The sequence below is a fragment of the Sus scrofa genome, chromosome X, assembly GCF_054392235.1.
Source record: "Sus scrofa isolate SSC_HxYL_T2T_F1_AM1 chromosome X, Sscrofa_HxYL_maternal_Yorkshire_Landrace_v2.0, whole genome shotgun sequence".
Lineage (NCBI taxonomy): Eukaryota > Metazoa > Chordata > Mammalia > Artiodactyla > Suidae > Sus > Sus scrofa.
The window spans coordinates 9801454-9814863 of NC_139401.1; the positions used below are offsets into that span (position 1 = coordinate 9801454).

Sequence of the window (13410 nt, forward strand, 5' to 3'; positions counted from 1 at the left end):
GACTAGCAGGCATGAGGAGGTAGGTTTGATCCCTGACCCCTCTCAGAGGGTTCAGGATCTGGGATTGCCTTGAGCTCTGGTGTAGGTTACAGACAGTTGGGATCCCCCGTGGCTGGGGCTGTGGTAGAGGCCTGCAGCTGCAGCTCTGATTTGACCCCTACCCCGGGAACGTCCATGTGTCACAGGGGTGGCCCTAAAAAGACAACAACAACAAATAAACACCATCCTGTCAGAAAATGTAGGGCAAATGGGCCATACTCAAGAGACATTTGACATGAAAGGTAGATGAGGTTATACTTGGGCTTGGGGCACAGACTTTGTTGAAAGCCATGTAGCTTCCTCTTTTCAGCCCCTGTGTAAATAGGAAGATCCATGCCAGATTGTCCCTGGTGACAGGTGGCTTCTCTTTTCTCCTCTCTATCGGCTTTTACAAGTATGTAGAGGCACTGATCTGAAATAGGAACACACTCAAGAATAATGTGCAGAAGCAGCAAGACAACATCAGCCTCGGAACAGTAGCCTTCCACTGCAGACCCAATGCTGGAAGCTGTTCTTGCTCCTCACTGGGCTTATTCTGCCCTCCTGTGGACAAATAGGAGAATGCTTCCATTGCAGACACAATGCTGGAGGGGGTTCTCCCTCTTCACTGGGCTTATGCTGCCCTCCTGTGGACAAATAGGAGAATGCTTCCATTGCAGACACAATGCTGGAAGCTGTTCTCATTCTTCACTGGGCTTATGCTGCCCTCCTATGGACAAATAGGAGAATGCTTCCATTGCAGACACAATGCTGGAAGCTGTTCTCCTTCTTCACTGGGCTTATGCTGCCCTCCAGTGGACAAATAGGAGAATGCTTCCATTGAAGATCCAATACTGGAAGCTGTTCTTGCTATTCACAGGGCTTAGGCTGCCCTCCTGTGGACAAATAGGAGAATACTTCCATTTCAGACCCAATGCTGGAGGGGGTTCTTGCTCTTCACTGGGCTTATGCTGCCCTCCTGTGGACAAATAGGAGAATGATTCCCCTGCAGACCCAATGCTGGAAGCTGCTTTCGCTCTTCATTGGGCTTATGCTGCCCTCCTGTGGACAAATAGAAGAATGCTTCCATTGCAGACCCAAGACTGGAAGCTGTTCTCCCTCTTCACTGGGCTGATGCTGCCCTCCTGTGGACAAATAGGAGAATGCTTCCATTGCAGAGTAAATGATACAACACAGTGTGGTCTTTGCATGTTCTTCAGGTATTCCTTCCAACAGCATTAAAAATTAATCCTTGCTCATGATAGAAAGCTGAAAGGACCCCGGAAACTACAAAGAAAGAGAAAAGTTACCCAGCAGCTCCCTTTTCCATTGGCTCAGGAGCCTGAATTCCTGGGCAGGGGAGATAAAAGATGAGGGTGCAGGCATTCCTTCAGCATCCAGTCAGCTTTTCTGCTGTGGGAGGGCTCACCTAAACAGACCTTTCTTTTGCCTTTTCATTCCTGCTTTGTCTATCTCTTTTCAAGCGCCTTCATGTTTACAAGGACCTCGTAATTTGACTCCTCTTCAGACCCTTTGCTTGTTTTCTCTTCTTTCGTGTCTTGTTTGCTGTGATGAAAATATATGTGGCCATGAAGATCATAGATTATCCTGGAGAAATTACCAAAAACGTCTACAATGTCAGCTCCAACCAGAGTCTTTCTCAAGGACTCTACACCTTTATGAATCTACGGGAGGGTGTCACATTGTGCCCAGACATTTGGTGGATATTTGCGTAGTTTGTATCCAGCCGCATAACTGAATCGGCTGCTGGGCTGGAGGGGGCCTTTCTTAGCTGTAGAAACACTTGAGCTGAACCCTGATGTCCAGGCCTCTCTAGGACAGGTAGACCTCATTGCTCTGACTCCTGAGTAGCCTCACCCTGGCTACAACTTCCAGAACAATCTTTTTAAAATTTACTTTTCATTTGTATCAGCTGAAATGTATTGGAAGAGAGTTGATTTATAACAATGTTGTCTTAATTTCAGGTTTAAGCACAGGGATTTTGTTTACATACAAATCTCTACCAATTCTTTTTATTTTCCCATATGGTTTATTATACAACATTGAGTAGAGTTCCTTGTGCTATAAAGCATGTCCATGCAAGTTCTGTGTGTGTATGTGTTTGTGTTTCTTTGTTAGGACTGCACCTGTGGCATATGGAAGTTCCCAGGCTAAGGGCTGAAGAGGAGCCACAGCTGCCAGCTTAAGCCACGGCTCTAGCCACATCAGATCCAAGCCACATCTGTGAAGTTCACCACAGCTCATGGCAATCCTGGATCCCTAACACACTGAGCAAGGCCAGGCATCGAACCCGCATCCTCATGGATGCTAGAGGGATTCGTTTCCACTGGGCCCCAGGGGATACCACCACCATAGCTCTCGAGGTGAAATACAGTAGTGTGTATATGTTCATCCCAAACCCCTCATTTCTCCCTCCCACCACCTTTCCCCGTTGGAAGCCATTAGCTTGATTTGGAGATCTGTGAGTCTTGTTCTGTTTTGTCAATAAGTCCTTTTGTATCAGTTGCTAAAAACCAATATCCTTGGAGTCCAGTGGACTTATTACAATGTTGTGTGAGTTTCAGGTGTGCCACAAAGGGAGTCAGTTATCTATAGGCATGTGCACATTTGTTTTCAGATGCTTTTCCCATATAGGCCATCCCCCTGTATTGGCTGTACACTGGGTCTTTGTGACTCAATCGGTTGTGTATATACAAGTGCATATGTGCCAATCCCAACCTCCCAATGTATCCCTCCCCCAAGTGTTCCCCTTTAGTGACCCTAAGTTTGGTTTTGAGAACGTCGAGTCTGTTTCAGTCTTGTGAAGAAGACCTTCTGTATCATTTTTCATGACAGTCCCCATGACTGGTGATGTCACGTGGTTCTTTGTCTTAGACGTTCTTCCCGTAGTGTGATGATCCACTTGTATCACTTTCATCCGATTCCACATGCAAGTGATATCATCTGGTTTTGGTCTTTCTCTGAGTTACTTCACTGAGTATGATCATCTCCAGGTTCATCCATGTGGCTGCACATGGGCTTAGCTGGTTCTTTTTTCTGGGTGAGGAATAGTCCCTTGTCTAAGGTAGTTTAGGAACAATCTTATGTCACCAGTGGCACAGAAGAGTTTTAGAGTATGGTCCTTTCTTTTCAGGGAATGAATCTAGTGCCGTGATCCCCTAGAGGGGATGCCAAGGTCCGTGGAGGCGGTGGGCTCCTGGGGCCAAGGGGGGAGCACCCGTCATTTGTCAAAGGCCCACAGGCAATTCGGAAATGGCCCCACCACACGAAGGCGAGGAAGCAGACCATTAGAGGTTACGCTTCAGGAGTTCAGTGTTCCTTGAAGATAGATGTTATTGAATAACGTGGCTTTTAAGACACACCTCCGACCACAGTGAGGCTGTCACATGGAGAGATGATACTGCAGTTCATCGCTACTCAAAGTAGTGATGCACAGGGTGGTGTGATGTAGCTTTTCATGTATATCCTATGCGTGGGAAAGCTCTTCTACTTTCAAGACCACTGAACCACTGAAATGAGCAATTTAAACCAGGTCAGCACCTTACAGTGAGTTCACAGGCTGGGACACGAGCAAGCTGCCTTTTAAATCTGCCCTATCAGAGAACGTAGGGACACGGAAATGCTCAAGAGACATTTGATATGAAAGGCAGATTAAGACACAATTGTATGAGGGGCCCACAATTTGTTTAACAACATGTACCTTCTGGAGTTCCCATTTGTGACCCAGTGGTAACAAACCAAGCTAGTATCTCTGAGGATATGGGTTCGATCCCTGGCCTCCCTCAGTGGGATAAGGATCCAGCGTTGCTGTGAGCTCTGGTGTAGGTCCCAGATGCAGCTTTGGTCCTGCATTTCACAGGCCACGGCTGTGGCTCTAAGAAAACAAAACAGTAAACGCTAAACTCTAATGGACTTGGTCCTGGCCTTAGTGTGGTCGGGGTCATTTCCAAATCGCCTGTGGGGCTTTCACAAATGACAAGTGCTCCCCTTTCCGCCCCAGGAAAGCACCCCATCACTGACCTTGGTGTCCCCACTTGTCAATCACTGCATTAGAGGAATTCCCTGAAAAGAAGGAACCAGACTCAAAAATTCATCATTACCACTGCTACATAAGAGTGTTCCAGAAGGACATATATATAAGGGAATATTAATCAGTCGTAAAAAGAACAAAAAAAATGACATTTGCAGAAATTTAGATGGAACTATAGAAGATCACACTAAGCAAATCAAAGACAAAAATTTTGCTTTTATGTGGGCTCTAATTAGAAGGGGATATGAAGTTGCTAAATTGCTAAACAGCTTCTACACCTAAAAAGAGCCCACGTCCAGCCCAGCAGAAATTTCAATTACGCAGCTGGATACAAACTACACACAAATCCGCCTCTTTTCTAGGTACAACTGCACAAGATCTAGTATATTTATAAATGCATGGAGTTCTCGAGCAAGATTCTGTTTGGAAGTCACACTGTAGAAATCTTTATGTAATTTCACCAAGATGATGTCTATGATGTTCATTGCAATATATATGTGTACATTTTTTAGCACAGCAAACAAAACTAAAACAGAAGAGAAGAACTTGGAGCAAGCAAAGTCTCTCAACAGGGATCCAACTACTAGGTACCTGTAGAAATAAAGAGGCTCAAAGAGAGATCAACCAAGCAGCAATCAAGCAGCACAACCACCATCTAGGTTCGCACTCAAAGAGCAGAAATCTTGACTTACTACTGAAAGAATGCCTGCACCCTGATCCTTGATCTCCCCTGCCAAGGAACACAGGCTCCTGAGCCACTGGCACAGGGAGATGATGGCTAACTTTTTTCTTTCTTTGTATTTTTTGGGGTCCTTTCAGTTTTCTATCATGAGCATGGGTTAATTTTTAATGCAGTTGTGTACTATCAACATGGAAAGAACCGCCTGGATTCTATAAATTCCTCTCCATGCAGACGCATTCTTCTACTTCTCCACACGAGGGCAGCAGAGGCACAGTCAATACTGGGAACAATGGCAAGGTCCTGGGTCTGAAATCCAAGGCTGCTGGTCAGAGGTTGATTTGGACATGCTGCTCGCAGAAATTACCCATTAGTTTGTTTCTTTGCCGTATCAATGAATATGCATTCATTGTAAAAACTGCTCTAGAGGAGAAAAGACAAGTCTCATATAATCAGGGACAATCCAGCATTTATCTTCCTATTTACACATGGGCTGAAAAGAGGAAGCTACATGGTTTTAAGCAAAGTGTGTGCCCCTCAGACAATTGTGTCTTAATCGACCTTTCACATCCAATGTCTCTTGAGCATTTCCTGTTTCCTTCATTTCTCTGAGAGAGTGCTTTTTGTTCATTTCATTGTCTTTTCAGAGCCCCACTCAGCACGTGTGGAAATTTCCAGTACAGTGGGTCAAATCAGAGCTACAGATGCAGGCCTCCACCACAGCCACACCAGCTCCACATCCCAGCCGTGTCTAAAACCTACACCACAGCTCAAGGCAATGCCGGATCCTCACCCCACTGAGCGGGGCCAGGGATTGAACCTCTGTCCTCATGCATATTACTCTGGCTTGTTCACCACTGAGCCACAATGGGAAGTCCAGCATGTATCATTTATTTATTTTTGTCTTTTTAGAGCTGCACCCTTGGCATATGTAAGTTCCAAGGCTAGGGGTGGAATCGGAGCTGGAGCTGCCTGCCAGCCTATATCCCAGCCTCAGCTACGCAGAATCTGATCCACATCTGCCGACTACACCCCAGCTTATGGCAACACCAGATCCTAAACCCATTGAGCAAGCACAGAGATTCAACCCGTTTCCTCAGCGATGCAGTGTCGGGGTCTTTATCCATTGAGCCATAATGGGAACTTCCTTAGTTGTTCATGAATATAATTGGAATTGCTGTGTGATGTCCCATTAGAAGGATATAAAGTGGGTAACTGTACATATTCTCTAAGCGGGTCTCCCCCACCACCACGCTTTGTCCCACTTGTAACCCAGTGATAAGTTCAGTGGGCATGTGTTTCACTGACATCTCTGCACATCCCTCTGCTCCCTTCCTTGAAAGACAGTGAGCAAAGGATATCCCTGGAGTTTCACCTTGTATGTAAACTCGAGTCCTCTGGGATGGCTAGGTGACAGACAGAAGCCCCATGGGAAGCTGGCCCCATCTGAGCAGGCCAGTTTCTGACAAATGAGGAGTGATCTTACCCGGTCCATCCTACCTGACTCATGGTACCGTGTGTACCCAAGACTCAAGTGGAAGGAGGTCATTCCCCATGAATCAGGGTGTCTCTGCTAATGTGTTCCTCGTCCGTGGTCTTTCCACAAATAAATCCCCCCCAGTGGCTGCCCCTTCTGTGAACACCTGCATGTGCACATTGCCACTGCTTCAGAAATGGCATTAACTCCAGGTGAGATGGGTTAGGTACCATTTCTGGGTGACAAGAGAAAGGGATTAGGGGGCATGTCTGAAACGCTCACAAAGATCTGAAAAGTGGACTAGGGCTCCATGTCTTTTTATTTCAGAATAAAAAAAGCTGAGAGACAAAGAGGAGCCCAGAGGTAGAAAGGAAGCACCAGCCCGTGCCCTGAAAAGAGGAAAAGGGCCGCTGCCATGGCATTAGTGACCTAGCAACTGGGAACACTGGAGATGCGGACAATGGGCAGGAGAATGTGGAATCAGCGGAAGGCTGAGGACAGGACCTGGGAGTCAAAGACCAGGTTCACAGTGTGGCTGAGAACTCAGCTCTGTCCACACTGAGGAGCCAGGCACTGAGAGGAGAAGATGTCAGACGGGGGACCTGAGATCCATGGCAAGTGTTCCTTGCCAAGCGGGCCTTCCTTTGCCCCAGATGCTCCTTCCTCTGGAGATGGGTTAGTAGAGGCTCTGCCTTCTTTGTTCTCTATGTGTTTTTTTGAGGTGGTTACATAGAGATCGTTCATTATTTTCCTATTTTAAACACACTGCTCAGTGGCATTAGGGACATTCACAATGTCGCCCAGCCAGCAACACCATCCATCACCCTAAAGGGAAACCTTTGCCTCAGATGAACACTAACTACCCATGCCTCCCTCCTCCAGGCCTTGGGCTAAATGTCCATTCCTCCCTCCCTGGGCTATGAATCTGACCCCTCGAGGTTCTGAATATAAGTGGGAGCATATGCTATGGGCTTATTTCCCTCAGCAGAACTAGTCTTTAAGGCTCATCCCTACTGCAGCCTGGGCAGAATCTCCTTCCATTCTAAGACTGAAAAGTACTCCACTGAACCGAGAGACCACACTTTGTCTATCCCTTCATCCATGGATGGAGATTTGGGTGCTTCCATGTCTCCCTCTCAGGAATCAGGCTGATATGAGCATGGGTGCACAAGAAGCTGTTCAAGTCCCTGCCTTTCCTGTTGTGTAGAAATAGGCAGAAGAGAAATTGCTGGATCATTCGGTAAGTCTAGCTTTTTTGAGGAATGGTCGTTCTTCACGGTGGCTGTACCAGTTTCTAGTCCCACCAGCAAAGCTCAAGAGTCCCAGTGCTCCACATCCATTGGCCCACACTTGCTATTTCCTGTTTTGATTTCTTTTGTCTTATATTAGCCAACCTCTTGAGTTTCAGTTGTATTTTGTTGGGTCTAAGATCTTTTTTGCCAGGTCGAGTGAAAAGATAACAGAAGACTCTGACACAGATACCGAAGATAAAGAGACCAATGCAACCGTTCATGTAACTAGAACTCAACCTGTAAAACACAGTCCTTTGTTTTCCTCACATTTGGCTTTTCCTTCTATGGCTATTGAGCTACTTCCCTGGGCCAGGCTTGGGCTCCTCTCACATCTGCTAAGGGTCATGGTGAATGAATTACTTTCATGCCCACAATACACAAGTGTATTTACACACCAGAATCCGCCCTCCATTGCTTCACTTGGATGAAGTCTTTTTTCTTCTCTCAAAAAATCATCCCCAACCAATATCTACTGAAAGGCCAAATATCCATAAAAGAAACAATCCAAGGTTGTGAACACAGTGTTGAGCAAAAGAAGCCAGTCACACTCAGACACCTACTGCCCAATCCCTTTCTTGAAAGCAGACAGAGGTGAACTGTTTGGGCTATATTGTGAGCTGGAAAAGTCTCCGGACAAATAAGGAAGAGGTGATACTATGTCTCCTCAGCCAAGCCCTGGCTGTGTGGGTACTGGCCCCAGGATGACTCGCTGAGCTCTCTACTTAGATTAGGGGCTGCTTTCTATCAATATGTGGTTCTTCATGATACAAATAGCTTTCCAAACCCAAAACCCCACTCAGCATATAGACCCCGCCCCCAGTTCATTTCATGTCCCTGATTATATTATACAGACAAGTTTCTTGCAATGGGCTGTTTGTACTTGATGTATGGTGACCATCTTTCTTCTGGTCACATTTTGCTTTTCATCACCAACTAGGATGGCCATCATCAAAAAGACTAAAAATATCCAAACGTTGGAGAAGATATGGAGAAACTGGGAGGGTCACCCATTGCTGGTGGGAATGTAAAATGGTGCAGACACGCAGGGAAACAGTTTAGAACTTTCTCAAAAGTTAAACTTCCACTTGCCATACGATCCACTCATCCCTGCCTTGGGTGTCCACATGCGAGACATGAGAACATGGGCCCAGCCAACGTTTTATTAAAGTCTGTTTATAGCAGCATTGTTCACAACAGCCAAAACTTGGAACCAATCCAAATGTCCAAACACTGAGGAATGAATCACCAAACGGTGGTCCAGCCATACAACTGAATGCTCCTCTGCAGACACAGCAACAAAGCACTCACATGCTCCGAAACAGATGGACCTTGAGAAGAGCCAGACACAACACACCACACTGTGGACGCTGCCATTACATTGTGAATGTTGGCACAGAGCTCCCTTGTGTGGAATGAGCATAAATGATGGTCACCAAGCCCTCTGCGGGGACTGGCAGGTGTTTCCCCATTTTTCCATAGTCTCAATAGTGCTGACCCTCTCTGTGACTAAATGTTTATGGCCAGTCTCAATGAGATGTTTGCACAAATGCCCCAAAGTGGAACTGCCTGTTTGAAGGTCTTTGCACTTTAAGGCTTTAGTCCATAATGCCAGCTGGCCCCTCACATCTTTGCGTGGCCTGCGCCCCTCCCTCCACATCCCCTCATGCCCCCACAGAGGTCTCTTTCCCCAGGTAACAGGCCTTCTCTCCAGCAAAGCACCTGCCTCTGAGCAAAGCACCTCCCTCTGAGCAAAGCACCTCCCTCTCAGCAGAGCACTTACCCACAGGAGAGCGCTGCTCACACGGGGGACTTGTTCCAAGTACCAGGATCCTCTCTCCTGATGTCCTGTGTTCCTTTTCAGTTCCCCTGGGAGTGCGTCCACTTCGCCCTTATTTAATGGACGCCTGAAACTTCAGCTGATGGGATTCGTGGTGGCGACTGTGGGATGGGTCCTCGGAACCACATCCATGGCTCTGGCCGAGTGGCGAGTGTGGTACGTCAACAGCACCTCGCTCTTATCCTCCCACCTAGCCTGCGTGGGAGTGTGGAGAGCCTGCATCTTCCGTCACGGCAACGGCCTCGACCGTGCCATCGGATGTCAGGGTTACAGCTACTTCGATCCTTATGTCCCAATGGATATCCATGTTGCTCAAATACTCCTGCCGCTCGCCACCGTTCTAGGGCTTTTCAGCAAAGCTGCCATCATCTTTGCGCTTAAGAACATGTACCTGAGCAAAGTGCAGAAGACCTGTGATGCATCTGCTGTTGCAGGAATGCTGAGCATAGCTGCTAGTTTCTGTATCCTAGCTGCTGTGGTCTGGAACCAACTGTCCATCCAGACCGAAGAGGGAATTGCCTTCCCACCATCTTTCAATCTACCCTTCAAGCCGGACTCCCAGGAAGTCGGTGGGGCTGCTCTCATGGCCTTTCTTGGTTCCTGCGGGCTCTTTTTCGGGGGGTTGGCTTACTTCTCTTACAAATACCCACTAGACAGCCGCGTGCATCCTACAACTTCAGATACATAAAATTCCTCATTGCATTAGGCTTTCTAAACCCCAAATTACCAGAGTTCATTTGAAGTGTTACATCAGGATGCTGTGTCACTTAGTTGTAAAGACTCTAGACCATCACAAATGTAGTTTGGGGCAGATAATGGCTGTTACCCTTTGTGGCTGCATTCGGTTCCCTCGTTGCCTAGTTGAACAAAGAAAATGCCATTAAAAAAATCTTACCTACTTGCCAGTTGGTCTTATTGGATCTGCATTTTAATGACTGTCAAATCTTCCATATTCGCAAACTGGTGTGGATATAAGTTTCGGAGAGTCTCACGTTTCCCTCTTAAACTTCTGCTAAAAACACCCAATCTTCTTTCCTACAGCCTGGTAATCACCTGTATCATGTAAGACTGTCCAAGATGTGCACAGGTACATGGAACCACTCCCCCAATTTACTACCAGACTCAAAAGGTATCAAGATTCTCCAACACTACCTTTATCTCTCACTTCCCCTGTTTCATTATTTTTTTTTTTTTTTTTTTTAGGGCTATACCTACAGCATATGGCTAGGGGTCAAACCAGAGCTGTAGCTGCAGGTCTACACCAGAGCTTGCAGCAACACTGGATCCTTAACCCATTGAACAAGGCAGGGGTCGAACCCACATCATCATGGACACTATTACAGATTCTTTACCTGGTGAGCCACACCGGGAACTCCTTCCCCTCTTTGAACCTCTTTTTCTTTTCCCATGGGACTTTAAAGCAAACCCCAGGCATCAGGCCCCCTGATATCCCCCAACAGTGATTCAATATTACTAACAAATGGGCATTTCCTCACAGAGCCATATTCTACCTAAAAAACATTAAGAATCATTCCTTGTGATCAAATACTTAGAATTTCTTAATGCCTCAGAAATATCTCTGCTTCTGTTTTTTTCCACACAAGGCACTCAGTCTGCCTCTCAAGCTCTTCTGCTTTGGCTTTTAGGGCCACACTTGTGGCATATGGGAGTTCCCAGGCTAGGGGTCTAATCAGAGGTACAGCTGCCGGCCTATGGCACAGCTACAGCAATGCTGGATCTTTAACCCACTGAGCGAGTCCAGGGATCGAACCGTAACCTCATGGTTCCTGGTCAAATTCATTTCTGCTGCACCACAACGTGACATCCTGCCTCTGAGGACTTCATGTAAAGCATTCTGCCTACTACACCCTCTCTGCCCTTTAAGAAGTGGACTCTGACTCAAAAGTGGCTCAACTGTTCTTGCTTTAAATGTGTTCCTTCTCGAGGCTTCACTTTCTTTAAGCACCAAAAGCGGGCAGCAAGGGGAGTGCTTTATAGTCTAGGTCAGCTCTTTGAGAGTATGTCAGAGGTGGCACCCTGTACTTCATCCTGAGTGCATGCCACCAGGCAGCACACATGAAGAGTCCTTTTTCGTGATGCTAAGATGGATGAATGGAGCACGAGAGAATAGCTGGATCCCTTTCCTACATTTCAGCACACCTCCAGCTCGTTTGAACTATTGATCTCCAGGGTTGACCCCTCATGTGGAAGATGGGAGTCACGTGCCTTTCACCTTCTCTCGGGCACAGGCATGCTCTGCTTCCCAGTGCCTCATCCCCTTGTGCTACTCAGCAGAGGGAGACGCCCTAGTCACCTTTTGATTATCCCTGCCACTTTTCCCACGGATTCAAACTGAAAAAGAGATCCAAATAAGGTGATCCACAATCTAGATTTTGCTTCACTGTCTATGTTTGGTTTCCACAAAATACATAAGGATATTCTAAAGCTGCATCCCAAAGAAGCCAACATCTAAAGGTGGAATTCTGGAGTTCCCTTCCTGGCTCAGCGGAAACGTACCCAACTGGTAAACATGAGGACTCAGGTTCTAGCCCTGGCCTCACTCAGTTGGCTGAGGATCTGGCATTGCTGTGGGCTGTGGTGCTGGAAGTGGTATCGGAAGCCCTAGCCACAGCAATCAGACAAGAAAAAGAAATAAGAGGATTCCAATTTAGAAAGAAAGTTAAACTGCCACTGTTTGTAGATGACATGATCCTATTCATAGATAATCCTAAAGATGTGACGATAAAACTACTAGAGCTCATCAATGAATTCACTCAAGTTGTAAAATACAAAAATTAATATACAGAATTCAGTTGCATTTCTATATATTACTAATGAAATATCGGAAAGAAAAAAACAGTCCCATTTATCATGGTCCCACTTATTACACTAAACAGTATAAATAGGAGTTCCCTTGTGGCTCAGTGGCTTAAGATTGGCGTTGACACGGCAGCAGCTCAAATCATTGCCGTGGTGCAGATTTGTCTGTTTTTATGGCCACACCTGTGGCATGTGGAAAATTCCTGGGCTAGGGGTTGATCCTAGCTGCAGCTGCAAGCCTATAGCACAGCCACAGCTACACCAGCTCTGAGCTGCCATGGCAACTTGCAGCAATGCCGGATCCTTAACCCACTGAGTGAGGTCAGGGATCAGACCCACATCCTCACCAACACTGTCCATGTCAGGTTCGTAACCTGCTGAGCCACAACAGGAACTCCTTTTTGTTTGTTTGCATGCTTTGTGGCACAGGTTTGATCCCCCGGCCCAGGGAAATTTTACATGCCATGTATACTGAAAAAAAATAAAAAATAACAAATAGCTAGGAATAAATCTAACCAATGAGGTGAAAGACCTATACTCAGAAAACTGTAAGACACTGATGAAAGAAATTGAAGATGACACACAGAGATGGAAAGATATACTGCATTCATGGATTGGAAGAATTAATATTGTTCATCTAGAGAATCTATGCAATCTACACCAAAAAAACAAGAGCATTTTTCAAAGAACTAGAGTACATTTAAAATTTGCACGGAAACACAAAAGACTCCAAATAGCCAAAATAATTTTGAGCCAGAACAGAGCTGGAGGTACCCCACTCCCTTACTTCAGATTTTACTATAGGACCACAGCCATCAAACACTATGGTACTGGCACAAAACCAGACAGATACAGAGAGAAGGTGGAGTAGTAGACTGTGAAGCTCACCTACTCCCGCAATTACACTGAAAATCCTTCAACAATGTGGAACGGCTTGCACAGAAAATTTGCTGAATGTTTCTGATAGAGCAAGAAAATTTTCACGAAACAGAGTAGGACAAAAGAAAGAAGAAAAAAGGAAAAAAGAGAAAATGAGAAAGGACGTGGGATAGGACCTGTACCCTAAGGAGGGCGCTAGGAAAGAAGAAAAGCTCCTGCACCCTGGGGAGTCCTCCCACCAGCAGGGAGATCAGCCAGCACAGAGGAGGAACATTTGCGTGTCAGAGGAGAACACACTAATCAGTTTGAAGCAATTAAAATGGAAACAGTCCTGGACAAATGGTCTGTGCTTCCTCC

General features: G+C 46.2%; 1 pseudogene; it reads left to right on the forward strand.

Moving 5' to 3' along the window:
- The first annotated feature begins 9358 nt into the window (after window positions 1-9358).
- LOC146394463 (claudin-34 pseudogene) lies at window positions 9359-10086 on the forward strand (annotated as a pseudogene).
- The last annotated feature ends 3324 nt before the right edge of the window (window positions 10087-13410 follow it).